The sequence below is a fragment of the Gorilla gorilla genome, chromosome 17, assembly GCF_029281585.2.
Source record: "Gorilla gorilla gorilla isolate KB3781 chromosome 17, NHGRI_mGorGor1-v2.1_pri, whole genome shotgun sequence".
Taxonomy (NCBI): Eukaryota; Metazoa; Chordata; class Mammalia; order Primates; family Hominidae; genus Gorilla; species Gorilla gorilla.
In genome coordinates, this window is record NC_073241.2 from 106,041,429 (window position 1) to 106,053,976 (window position 12,548).

Below are 12,548 nucleotides of genomic sequence, written 5' to 3' on the forward strand. Positions count from 1 at the left end.
TATTTCCTCTCCTTGAGCAGGCATCTATTTTTTTATGTTTTTGAGCTGGAGTCTCACTCTGTCGCCCAGCCTGGAGTGCAGTGGCACAGTCTCGGCTCACTGCAAGTTCCGCCTCCCGGGTTTACGCCATTCTCCTGCCTCAGCCTCCCGAGTAGCTGGGACTACAGGCGCCTGCCACCACGCCCGGCTAAGTTTTTGTATTTTTTAGTAGAGATGGGGTTTCACCGTGTTAGCCAGGCTGGTCTTGATCTCCTGACCTCGTGATCCGCCCACCTCAGCCTCCCAAAGTGCTGGGATTACAGGTGTGAGCCACCGCGCCCTGCCTTTTTTGTATTTTTAATAGAGACGGGGGTTCACCGTGTTAGCCAGGATGGTCTCGATCTCCTGACCTCATGATCCACCTGCCTCAGCCTCCCAAAGTGCTGAGATTACAGGCATGAGCCACTGCGTCCGGCTGAGCAGCCATCTAAGTCTCCACCTGCTGTGACAGGTTAGCAATGAGGCCCGGCTTCAAGTTCTTTAAAGGAGGGTCTACAGCCCAAGTCAATAGGGAGTAACTTTGCTGCTTTTACTTTTTTTAATGTGGTAAAACACATAACGTAAAATTTATCCTTTAACCATTTTTGTTTTGTTTTGTTTTGTTTTTTGAGACAGGGTCTCCTTCTGCCACCCACGCTGGAGTGCAGCGTCGTGAACATAGGTAACTGCACCCTTGACCTCCCGGGCTCATGTGACCCTTCCCCATCAGCCGCCCAGGTAGCTAGGACTATAGGTGTGCACCACCATGCCCCACTATTTTTTTTTTCTGTAGAGATGGGGGTCTCACAATCTTGCCCAGACTAGTCTTGAACCCCTGGACTCACGCAATTCTCCCAGCCTCCCAAAGTGCTGGGATTACGGGTGTGAACCACCGTGCCCGGCCATTTCATCATTTTTAAGTGTGCAGTTCTGTGGCACTACACACATTCACACTGCTGTGCAGCCATCACCACTCTCCGGCTCCAGAACTTTTCCATCTTCCCAAACTTAAACCCTGTCCCCACGAAACACAGAGGCCTCACTCCTCCTCCCCCAGCCTCTGGCGCCCCTTCCACTTTCCATCTCCTTGGCCCTGACTCCTCCATGTTCCTCACCTGTGTGGCTCAGCAGCACGTGTCCCTCTGAGACTGGCTCACTGCACTTAACACAGTGTCCTCCAGTGCATCCGTGTCATAGCATGGAGCAAAATTTCCTTCCTTTCAAGGCTGAATTTGATTCCATCGTTCAGGTTTTTTTTACACAGCAAAGTGTGCAAACCACTGAGGACAGGGCTACTGCTGCCGGCCATGACCCTGAAGCCCTGTGTCCCAGCCCTGCACAGAGCTGGCCTCAACTGCTGCTCCCATTCCCTACTCCTTCTCCCTACCTGGGAGCAGCTGCCAGGCTACCGCACAGGGTATGGAGAGGGAAGAAGCACCTGGGTGCCTTTGTTTTTTGTTTTTTTTTTTTTTGAGACAGTCTCACTCTGTCACCCAGGCTGGAGTGTGGAGTGCAGTGGCGTGATCTCAGCTCACTGCAACCACGGCCTCCCAGATTCAAGCAATTCTCATGCCTCAGCCACTCTAATAGCTGGGATTACAGGCACACACCACCATACCCAGCTAACTTTTGTATTTTTAGTAGAGATGGGGTTTTGCTATGTTGGGCAGGCTGGTCTTGAACTCCTGACCTCAAGTGATCCACCTGCCTCAGCTTCCCAAAGTGTTGGGATTACAGGCTTGAGCCACTGCACCCAGCTAATTTTTTTGAACTGCACCCAGCCCATTTTTTTGAGACAGGATCTCCTTCTGTCGCCCAGGCTGGAGTGTCCTGTCTAGATCTTGGCTCACTGCAGCCTCGACCTCCTAGGCTCAAGCGATCCTCCCACCTCAGCCTCCCAGGTAGCTAGGACTACAGGCAGGCACCAGCACTCCCAACTAATTTTTCTTTCTCTATTTTTAGTAGAGATGGGGTTTCATCATGTTTCCCAGGCTGGTCTTGAACTCCTGGACTCAAGCGATCCGCCTGTCTTGGCCTCCCAAAGTGCTGGGATTACAGGCCTGAGCCACCGCACCCGGCCTCGTTTTTAATTCTCACAATTCTCAAGGATAGTCGCGAGAGGCCTCAGTGTTTCCGTTTGACCAAGGAGACATACTGAGAAAAATCCAGTGGCTTTTCACACAGATCACGGTGCAGGTCCTTTGCCCTGGCACCTTAATCAGGAAAAGGAGCCCCTAATAAGCCCTGGTTTCCTCATTTATAACGTTGGAAAAATAACAGCATCTACTCCATAGCATTGATTTGAGAGCTAAAACCAGATAATTTATGTATGGTGCTTAAACACAGTGTCTACAATTAGCAAGGGCTCAGTAAGAAGGAGCCAATGTTAATATTATTAACATCATAATTTAAGAGGAAAAAATTCAAAGTGTGGTCCATGCCTATATTTCAGTTTTATGCAGCTATTAAAAATGGTGTTTACATTTTGTGTTTACAAAATTGTTTAATGCATGAGGAAATTTTTATGTTGTTAAATTTTTTCAAGTTTCCAAAATCATATATACTGTATGATTTCAATTATGCTTTTAAAAAAACCCAGTAATAAAAACACAGGAGGAAATATGATAAAATATCAACAGTGGGCATATCTGGGTAATGAGAGTGTGCGTAACTATTTTTCTACTTCTCTCTCCTTCAATCTACTTCCCAAGGAGCAGATAACTGTCTCTATAATTATAAATACAATAAATCAAAATGTAAGAAAAGTCGAATATGCACTAATCGAGCTTTGTTTTCCCATATGGTAGCGGTCCCCATCCCGGGCTGCACGTGAGGATCCCCCAGGAGCTTGTTCTCACCCAGGTTGCGGCTGCCCCCTGACCAGTGTCATCACCGGCAGGTGCCATCGACAGTCTGATGAGAAACAGCTGACAATTTTGATTCAGAATCTGAAAGTGGCTCACTGGTGTTATCAATACACACAGCATCGCTTTCATTTTAAAGTCACAAACAGAGAGTCAGTGCAGCTACAGGATTAGAGCTGACTGGCTGAGTGCTTTGTGATCTGAATTATCAGGACCTGGAGAGCAGGGGAGGCTCCCAGTGGGTGTGGATCTCAGCGCTGGCTGCCCTTTCTCCCCATTTTCACCTGTTTCGCCATTTCTCTCAATTGTCACCCTGGGTCTAAGAAGCGGGGTCGAGAAAGAGCCACTGAGGAAACTGAAGAGGCCACGAGTCGATTCTGTGCCCAGCTCAGACTGTGGCTGATGCGCAGAGGCACGTGGGCTCTTGGAGGGTGGGGATGAGCTGGGCAGCCACACGGCTCCTCCTGGCAGGGCCCCCATGCTGCGCGTCTGTGGGCTCTTGGAGGGTGGGGATGAGCTGGGCAGCCGCACGGCTCCTCCTGGCAGGTCCCCATGCTGCGCGTCTGTGGGTTCCACGGCAGCCAGTTCCAGGCACAGGGCATTCCTGGTGCACTTGTCAGGTGATTGACTCCGTGCAGCGATCTCCACTGGTCCTTTTGAGGATGATGCTGAGAATCTCTGTTTTACTCCTAGGAACACAGCAGCTGCCAAGGTTGGACATCACTCTTCCTAACACCTGGGAGATACATAAGGAGTGCTTTAAATGAAGCTTCAAATGTTTCTAGTGGTTCAAGAGGGGCCCTGAATGTGTGGATCCTCCAAGCTCCCCTTCTCTCTGCACTTGGCTGTGTTGTCATTCACAGCCCAGCAACTCACCTTACAGAGGTTAGTAGGGAGAGGAGGCTACACATCTGCTTATTAATTCATAGAAAGCCTTGAATTAATAGAAATTCATAGAAATTAATAGAATTTCTTAGAAAGCAGGTTCAAGCAATTCTCCTGCCTCAGCCTCCCGAGTGGCTGGGACTACAGGTGCCCACCACCATGCCCAGCTAATTTTTTTCGTGTGTGTGTATTTTTAGTAGAGACGGGATTTCACTGTGCTAGTCAGGATGGTCTCAATCTCCTGACCTCATGATCCGCCTGCCACGGCCTCCCAAAGTGCTGGGATTACAGGCGTGAGCCACCGCGCCCGGCCAGCTTTTCTTTTTCTATGAGTTTGTGGTTTTCTGCCAGGACATCCCATCAGTTTGGAATAAATGAACACATCCTTTAGCCCTGCATTTACAGACCCCACCCCCATCACTCAAGTCCCCATATCCCCTCTCCAGATCTGTAACCACAAAGCACCATGCTGAGATCGTCTGACTGCGCTGCCTTTGACCTTCCAGGCATCAGCGTTCCCAGGAAGGGAGTGGCCCCAGGCCCCTGTGGGAGAGTTGCAAACAGTGGTGCACCCTTGGTTTTCCAGGGTTAGACCCCCCTGTATGAATCTGAGAGCCCGACAAGCCCAACTGTGGCTTTGAAATTCATCATGGGGTCATTTTCTGTATTTAAAATAAAACTGGAGAAAATGAGATTTCAATCTCATTTTGAAAATGTTTGTGCTGAGACAGCAAACAGCAAAATGGAGCTTTCTTGCCAGCGGAGAAGAGCACACCTGCATCACCTTTAAGGAGAAACGGGCAGAGCCGTGCCCTTGCTCTCTGGGAGTCCCCATGCAGACTGGTGGAGGTGCTTGAAGCACCTGTCAGAGGGCTGGTGTCCAAGAGCCAGGGGGGTCCCTACCCAGCTCCACTCACCCCCACCACCGCAGCAGACAAACTGCATGAGGCTTGGTTTCTCTGCCTGTGAATGGGGACCACTCCAGGGACACAGTCCTCATCCACACTGCCGGCCGGCACCCAGGCTCAAGGTGCTGGGGAATGTGTGGCCCTTCCTTCCCTCTGTCCCCGCAGGCGTGGCCGCCAGTGCTGCACAGGCCTCTCAGCCATCCCGCTGTTGTCCTTTTGCTTTTAGTTTTGGAATCTGGTCCTTGGGGTTGCTGGGTTTTGTTTTGCTTTTGGGATGTCAAGCAAGCATTGGCTATGATCTCCAGAGTTCAGATTGTCCCCTAAGATGGATGCAATCCCTAAAAATAAGGTGATTATCCCTACACATATTTATGACCATTTTAAGGACTCACATGTGGTTCTCTGGGCAGACTCTGTGCTGCACCCCGGCCTGTCAGAAGTGCCTTTTCAGCGGGTGACTATCATCCTGCGTGTCCTGCTCCTCGACCGGTCACCCAGCAACGCTCTGTTGTCAAAAAAAAAAAGACGAAGATTAATCAAAGTGTTGCCTTCTTCCTACTTTTCTTTTTTCTTTTTCTTTCTCTCTTTCTTTTCTTTCATTTATTTTTTTTTGAGAGAGGGTGTTGCTCTGCACCCAGGCTGGAGCCTCGAGTGATCTTCCCACCTCAGCCTTCCAGTAGCTGGGACCACAGGCGCACACGGCCGCAGCCGGTTAATTGTATTTTTTTGTAGAGACAGGGTCTTGCTATATTACCAAGGCTGGTCTCAGACGCCTGGCCTCAGGCGATCCTCCTGCCCCAGCCTCCCAAAGTGCTGGGATTCCACGCGTGAGCCACTGCACCCGGCCCTTCCTACTTTTCCACGGCTGGCCCCAGGGGTGAGCACGCTGTTGCTCTGTGTACCTTTAAAGACCGTTTTCCAAAAAGTGGCTGCCATCTCCTGGGAGCCCGTGAAATTGCACGATCTGGAGTCAGCCAAGCCTTTAGTAACCGATTGTTTTGTTTCTTCCTCTTCAAAATGTGCAGGTTATTCCAGGGCCATGTATCAATTTTGTAGGTCAGAGTGACCCAGATCCAATCCTTACAGCACCAAGGCAACAATATCAGGGCCCTGGGTCCCTCCCTTGGCCTACAAATAAGAGTAATAAAGGAATTGACGTCAACAGATCTTTGTCATGATAAGTTATTGTGTTACAGGGATGCAAATTTCACAGCTACAGATCCTGTCAAAGTTGCTTCTAAGCCCAAGCTCTGGGTGTTGCAACTATGGTTTCATTATCCTAAAAAAAAAAAAAAAAAAAAAGGAAATAGTTAAAGATACTTTTAAAACTTGGTTTAGGTCAAATGCCTTAAAAAACAGCTTTCCTTTCAGGCCCCAAAGCTTGAGATTCTAAGCTGGAGAGTCAGCAAAGAGTGCCCAGAGACTTGGTTCTCCCCGAACCTCCGCCCCCTCTCCCACCCAGTGAGGGCCATCAGGTGAGAATGATTCATTTCTCACTTGAATAGACCCTTTAAATAAAGATGAGTCATTTTTCTGAGAATAAGTCCTTGACATCAAATTGTACAATCTGTTGCCTTTCTAAACACCTCAGTTTAAGGGAAGCAGAATGACTTCAATATCAGGGTTTGTAACAGGCACACAGAAGGGGCAGGGGGTGGGGCCTGGGGGAGGACTGAAGACCCTTTGGTGAGTTTCAGGGAGGTAAATAATGACTTACCAGAATGACAGCATGGCTGCCTTCCCTGTGAAAAGCCAGTGTTGAAACATGAGTGTTTGTTCATCTGCAGCCTTGGGCTGTGGTGTCTGCAGTGTTTAATAAGTCATTTTTAATTAGCTTCCATCCACCGTGGTGCGTGGCTGGCTGTCTTCACACAGCTCTCCAGGGCTGTCTCCAGGAGGCCCTATTTTATTGGCCATTGATACCATGTCTGCTCAGAGATACAATCAGAAAATATGATTGGTGTTCCCACATGACACACAGGAGGAGGCACGGGTGGCATTACACAAACAGCCCAACAGGCCGGGCGCAGTGGCTCATGCCTGTAATCCCAGCACTTTGGGAGGCCATGGGGGGCGGAAGACCTGAGCCTGGGCAACATAGCAAAACACCGTCTCTACAAAAAATACAAAAATTAGCCAGGTGTGGGGATGTGTGCCTGTAGTCTCAGCTGCTTGAAAGGCTAAGGTGGGAGGATCACCTGAGCCCGGGAGGTTGAGGCTGCAGTGAGCCAAGATCGTGCCACTGCACTCTAGCCTGGGCAACAGAGCAAGACCCTGTCTCAAAAAAAAGCAGCCCAGCAGGTGACAGGGTGAGCATGGTGGGATTTATCATGAGCAGTACCCTGACCTGTCCGAGGGCACAGCATACCATTATCTAAATGACCAAGGTCCGGAAACTCTTTCGTTCCTGATTTTTCAGTGGTTAGAAGGTGCCAGAGACCAGCTACCTAAGAAGGGAACTGGCCAATTCCCAGGAGGAAAATACTGCCTGCCACTGCACTGAATTGGGGCAGCCATGGCTGAAAAAAGCAGGAAGGAGCTGATGGGCGTGAAGAAGGACTGGACTGGAAGTGAGGACCCCAGCTGTCCAGCACATTTCTCAGGGAAGACTCACATGGCACAGCCCAATGCTGGTGTTCTTGTCAAGTGAAGAGTGGGAGTGTCCCGCAGCCCCAGGAGAATAATCTACTTGAGTCACTGTTTTAAGGGGCATTACTGAGGGGATTCTGCTCCCTGAGCTCCTAGAGGTCTGAGAGCAAAACCATGCAGTGTTGTGTTTGCATTCACAGACAGCAAGGAATAGAAATGTCTGTCTGCCTTCCCCTCACCCCAGAACCAAAATGCCATCCTCCCAGTGTGTCTGCTGCACTCATGGCAGCAAGAGGAGCAGAAGCAGCCGAGGGTGCTGCTGAGCCCCCACTCCTCCCCACCTCCCCGCACCCATCCACTTGCAGCAGGGATGGCATGGAAAACCCGACATTTCATAAAGATTCAGCAAGGTCCTGTCAAAGCCCAGGGGAAGCCATATTCAGGGAGGGGGTCAATGTCTGGGAGGAATACAATTCCCAAAAGAGACTGAGAGCGAAGCCTGTGGGTCGGAGGGTGAATGAGAGAGGCTGGCGTATTTGGGAATCAAAGGTGTCAAGGTTTCTTGAGGCTCCTGTCCCTGTCTGTCTGCTTCCTTTCTCTCCGTTCTACCTCTTAGCCCCTGTGAGCAGAGACAGCTGGGGCCCCAGGCTGGTGTGATGAGCAAGGGTAGAGTTCCCTTCCCTGGGTGCCTTGTCCATTCATGTGTGTGCGTGCACTCCGGAGCTCCTCACCACCCAACCCTCTCTCCTCGTGGTTTTCCCAGCGTGGAGATTAGCCCTCGCCACTGACACGCTGAATAATGCCTTCGTGCCCACCCTCTCCAGGTCGCCTACTCCCCACGTGAAGCCACTCCCCAAGGTCTCATCTTTGAAAGACTTTTTAAGGTGCACGTGTCATTTTCACGTTTGCTTACATTGCACAAAGACCTAGTTGAGGAAACGAAAACTGCTATGATTTATGCTAATGAGATGAATTGCATTCCAAATGTATCTCAACCAGAACACACTTCGCAGTAACACGCATGAAAAGGAAATGTGTTCTATCTAGGAATCCCTGTGTTATTTCACTGATCTGCATGTTGTACCCGAGGGCATCTAGCAATGTGCTAAGACCTAATTCAGGAAATCTGGATTGAACATGGGCACCTGTGAAGAAGTGGAAATGGCAGTGGAGCTAAGACATACAGCAAAGAGAGCCTGTTTTGTTATAAACAGCTAAATCTGGAAGTCAATGTTTTGTATTTCTTGCAGAAGTCATACTTTTATCCTGTCATTATGCAAAAGTGCTGATTCATGTTTAGTGCAACAAAAAACTACCTTTAAAGTGGAATATTTTGAAAGGATGTGTTAAAATGACTCTCAAATCTCTCCCAAAAACTAGCTGCTAAGCAGGAGTTCTCAAGGTAGAAGTTGGAATTACCCAACCACCACCCTGATGGGATGCTCTCTGAATGCAGATGGAAACGATGACTTAACTGCAGATTCGGATGCATCAGACACAAACGCTGGATAAAGCTGCTCATTCACATAAAGCACCACCTGCTGCCACTACCTGGAATATCCACGCTGGATAACTCGAAGCTTGGTGGAAACAGAGGTTGGAAAAAGCAGAAAATAAAACAAAGGGATGGAAGGAGGGTGCTCTGAATTCCATTTCCTTAGAAACCAACAAGAGCTCCTTCAGTATGTCGTGGACACCTTCAGTTGAGCACAGCTCAGGCACCGCAAGGACACTCCGCTCATGTAAGTTGGCCTTAGTAGGTTTTTCTTCCATGAGTGAATTTCTGTTCAGAGCAAGTAAAACACAGCCTGTGACACTGTTTGTCCCTAATGTCAACAGCACTCTCTGTGATCAGCCCATTGTACAAGGTGTTGGAATACATGAACAACGCAAATGGAATATCTCGTCTCTCGTTTCTGTCTTTAATCATTGGCTGCCTCCACTCCAGTTACACCTGGGCAGTGCTCTGATCTGCAGGTTTAACTCCAGGGGAAACTTTACTTGTTTGATGACAGCCGTCAGGTGAACCAGATGTTACCTCTAGTAAGAAAGGATGGGCAGGTAGAGTGTGATGTCTGGAGTGCTCCTGACTCAGGGCGGCCTCCCTGGCTCCCCTCACCCAGTTGGACGTGGGTGCCCTTGTCCTACTCTTCTATAGCATCCTTGGCTTTTCCTTCATGGTGCCCATCACACATTCCAGCGAGACACGGATTTGTGGGATTATTTGCACCGGGTGAAGTTGGCATGTTCCACTAGTTTCCTGACTCCAGGAGCTCAGAGCTTTTGTCATTCTTTCTTCACTCTGTGCATGTAACACACAAGAGATGTTTCCTGAATGAAGGGCCCCTGATGCTGTGGCACAAATAACAAAACATTGGGAAGTAGTACGTCTTGCCAGCCCTACTGCTGACCCTGAATGACTGGAACCAGTGCTTCAATTTTAAACATTTGATTGACAAGTTATTTTCAGCAGTTTGCCTTCAAAAGATGACCTTGTGTCGTTTACTTCTAACCTGATCTGGGCTTAGCGTATCTACTCATTCCTTAGGTCAGCCACAGCCTCATAAGCAGCTACGTTCAATCAGTCGTCACAGCCCTGGGCACAGACTTCTCAGCAAGAGTAATTTTCTCACTTATGCTAACAATTTGACTTCTTCAAATGCATACTCTTTTTTTTTTTTTTTTTTTTTGAGACGGTGTCTCATTATGTTGCCCAGGCTGGACTTGAACTCCTGGGCTCAAGCAATCCTCCTGCCTCAGCCTCCAGACTAGCTGGGACATAGATGCATGTCACTGTGCCCAGCTCAAAAGCGCACTTTTACCTACACTGATGATATCAAGGCATGATAGAACACAAAGCATATTTCCTGAGTGATTTTTTAAAAATTTCAACCGCCTGTACACAGACTGTAACACCAGCAGTCGTGAGGAAGTGCTTGGGACTTGCCGGTTCTCAGACTTGCCTCTTGCCAGGGAGGAGACCCCATCTAACAACAAATGTCTTTCCCTAATGAAGTCCAGAGCCAGATCTTTCATGGACCTAGATTTTACCTGCAGAGATGTGGAACATCCACAGTTGGAAAACCGTGAGTGCTTGATGTTAAATGAAGGCAACACTCCTCAATTCTGAGATTGTTTATATTGTTTTTGGAATGCAATCATTGGAGAAAACATTTCTCAGCCTGGTCACAAACCGTCCCTCCCACAACAACAACAATGGACTATAAGAAGTACAGTTTTACAGAGTATTTTCGGGGCTTTCTTCTCATGACAAGAGTCTTTCTTATGGTACAAATAGTTGTGTCCTTTCTCACAGCATAAAATATACACATAAAATAGTAAAACGGGAGAGACAGTATTGACAGTGGATGAAGCCAGGCTGACGTGACTGAGAGGCAAGTTTCAACATCAGGAAATAGCGAGTAACCTTATATATCTGCTTTTTATTCCAAGGAAATCACACACTGGTGATTTTGGAGAAGGGAATCTGCAGGACAGCGGCGGTGGGGAGGGGCACAGAGAAGCTTGCGGAGCAGTTGCCGTTTGATCACTGGAATAATGAGGAAGCAGAGAAGCTGACAAACTTGGGACCCAATGGCTTCATGCTCTGAAACGACCATTTTTGTCGTTGGAATGTTTTCAAATGTGCTAAGACTTGTGATGAGTCTAAGTGGAAAAAATAAGTTTTTCCTTTTCCTTTTCCCAGGGTAAAAAAAGATGATACTAACACACTAAGTTGGTCTGTAGATGCCTGTTATTCACTCACCAGCCCCTGTAGACCTTATAAGCCTTGTAGAATCTTTAGTCACCAAAGACTGAAGAACAAGAAGGTGCTCACCCACAAAGATCAGGGTGCATTTCACCAGAGGGTAAAGCCATTCTCAGACATGGTCTTTTCATTACAATGTGTTCTTTTCATTCTAGCTGGTTCTTTAGCTAGAATACCAGTGAATTCCATGTCTAGGTATAGATTAGGATCTTTGTATAAATTCCAGGCTCTGGGAAGAGCTGCTTGGATGTTGGCACCTAGAAGTAGGAGAATGGAAGCCACATAGTGGAAATATCCCTGTTTCCTTTTGATTCTAATGACACCCACCTGGTCTAAGTTAATTTCCATTTTAATCTATGCTAATTATTTCCGCTTAATTATAAATTCCTATTGTGTCAAGGTTTGTAAAGCCGGGTTGAGACACAGTTTATTCAAGGCTGATAGTTCAATAAAAACATCTATCCAAGTACAAATGTAGTTTCAGAAGGTAAAAAATAGTTCTTGTTTGGATTTATAAAATTTAAGGGAAAAAAAGATGTAATGTCTTTCTCCAGTTGTATTAGTCCATTTTTATGCTGCTGATAAAGACATACTCGAGACTGGGCAATTTACAAAAGAAAGAGGTTTAATTGGACTCACAGTTCCATGTGGCTAGGAAGCCTCACAATCGTGGCCGAAGGCAGGCAGGAGCAAGTCACATCTTAGGTGGATGGCAGCAGGCAAAGAGAGCTTGTGCAGGGACATGCCCCCTTCTAATGACCGTCAGATCTCATGAGACTTACTCGCTCCCATGAGAACAGCATGGGAGAGACCTGCCTCCATGATTCAATTACCTCCCACAACACGTGGCAATTCAAGATGAGATATGGGTGTGGACACAGCAAAACCATATCACCGACCAATGTGTTCTTGTTTACAGAAACAAAGACCATACTTACTCCCCAGCAGATACATGGGTGATCTTTCGAGAGACCATCAGAAAGAGGCTGCTTGGGTCCCGTCCGAGGAGAGACAGAAGACTGAGCCGTGGTGTACTCTACTATCTGACGCAACAGCCTTTTCTGCAGGATATTAAAGGACTTTATAAATATTAATTATCTCATTCATCCTTATCACTTTGTGAGAGCCGAAGACATTATAGATGGCCAGTCACCCATTTCACTAGACTAAGTATCTAAAGCCACCTTCCACACGTAATCATTAACATTTCAAAATACTTTCACCTCTTTATTATTCAGAGATGTTGAGTTTATGAAGGACTCGGTCCTTTTTGGTTCTTTCTGCCCCGCATTAATAAACACCTTTGAATTACTAAACATTCCTGCCTCTCTCCACCTCTTGCCTTTTTTCTACATTAATTTAGCAAAATTACAGAATGTAAGTATATAAAAATAACAGTAAAGCCACTCATAAGCTCACAGTGACTAATAATTACCATGAATATTTGATGAGTGTCCATCCTGAACATTTTCCAAATACATAGGCTCACGCATTTTTACCTCCTTTAATGCTGTT

The 12,548-nt window shown here is 47.5% G+C and overlaps 1 long non-coding RNA gene across 1 annotated transcript; it reads left to right on the forward strand.

The window, feature by feature from the left end:
- The first annotated feature begins 654 nt into the window (after window positions 1-654).
- Window positions 655-12,346, forward strand: LOC134757384 (uncharacterized). Its single transcript, XR_010131260.1, has 3 exons — window positions 655-700; window positions 3,576-3,767; window positions 11,953-12,346. It is a non-coding gene; the product is annotated as an uncharacterized lncRNA (long non-coding RNA).
- The last annotated feature ends 202 nt before the right edge of the window (window positions 12,347-12,548 follow it).